We start from the raw sequence: 1,588 nt of genomic DNA, 5'->3' as shown, positions 1-1,588 counted from the left end.
ATAATAATAATAATAATAATAATAATAATAATAATAATAATATGCCATTTAGCAGACGCTTTTATCCAAAGCGACTTACAGTCATGCGTGCATAATTTTTTTTTGTGTATGGGTGGTACCGGGGATCGAACCCACTACCTTGGCGTTACAAGCGCCGTGCTCTACCAGCTGAGCTACAGAGGACCAATTTTAATTACAGATTGTAATGCAACAAAAAATATTTTGCATCTTCAAAGTGGTAGGCATGTGTGTAAATCAAATGATACAAACCCCCCAAAAATCAACAAAATAGGAAAAATGCCAAGGGTGAATACTTTCGCAAACCACTGTAATTTCATTTATTTTTCTGGGAAAATTCACATCAATCAACATTTCTGTATACGTGCCAGATTTTGTTAGATAGCTACTTTTCAACTACAGTCCCTGGGTAGATAGAGGTTATTATACTTTAGTTTTTTTATATTCATTTTTATTTCAATTAGTTTCAGTTACTTTTCAGACCTTATTTGCTAGTTGCTATTTGGTTGTAGTTGTATACAAATATTTGTATTTTGTTTTTATATGATTTAATTTCAGTTTTAGTTTTAGTGTTAGGGAGAGAAAGCATGCGTGGGAGGCTAGGAGCCATTTGTGTTGTATAGTTGTTTTGTGTGTTTTTGGGATGTCACTTCTGGCCACTGGAGGGCAGTAGTACCTAAGGTGGTGGGTCAGATCATAGGTTAGGTTTAAATTATAAAGTCAATCAATGTGACTTGGATTTTAAAGGAATAGCGCCGAGAGTGCTGCAAAAAATATGGTGGAAGGAAACTCTCTCTCACCCATGTTTACACCAATCCAATGCTTTTTAACTTTAGTAGTACATGTAAGAAGAATTACGTTAGCTACCTAGCCAATTTCCTTGTTAGCTAATAGTGATAGCTAGTGACAGTGATGCACAAGCTAGGCCTATTTGAAACCTCGCCATTTCCATTTACCCGCCAAATTCAATAGTTTGAAAGCCCCATTACATTTTTGCCCAAAGTAAAAATTAAAAATAATAAAACTGAACATAATTCATGATGTTTTTTATTTTATTTTAGTTCGTTTTGGAGTCAAAGATCTAAACAGTTTCAGTATAGTTTTAGTTTTTCAAAGGGTTTGTTAACTATTTTATTTAAGTTTACTATATTGTTTTTTTATGATTAGTTTTCATTTTAGTTTCAGTTTACAATAATAACCTTGGTGCAGTATACAATCAAAGTGGCACAGCGGTCTAAGGCACTGCACCTCAGTGCTTGAGGCGTCACTACAGACCCCCTGGTTCGATTCCAGGCTGTACCACAACCGGCCGTGATTGGGAGTCCCATAGGGCGGCGCACAATTGGCCCAGCATCGTCCGGGTTTGGCCGGTGTAGGCCGTCATTGTAAATAAGAATTTGTTCTTAACTGACTTTCCTAGTTAAATAAAGGTAAAATAAAAAATATAAATAAAAGATACAGTCTCTATCAACTTCACCTGTGATATAAGAAGTGAACCTACTAATGATTAGTCCTAATCGTTAATGGCATGGGCTCTCACATGTTATTGCTCCTGTGTGTTTGTTTACAC

Source organism: Coregonus clupeaformis, chromosome 37 (genome assembly GCF_020615455.1).
Source record: "Coregonus clupeaformis isolate EN_2021a chromosome 37, ASM2061545v1, whole genome shotgun sequence".
Taxonomy (NCBI): Eukaryota; Metazoa; Chordata; class Actinopteri; order Salmoniformes; family Salmonidae; genus Coregonus; species Coregonus clupeaformis.
Note: the sequence above shows the minus strand (reverse complement) of the source record.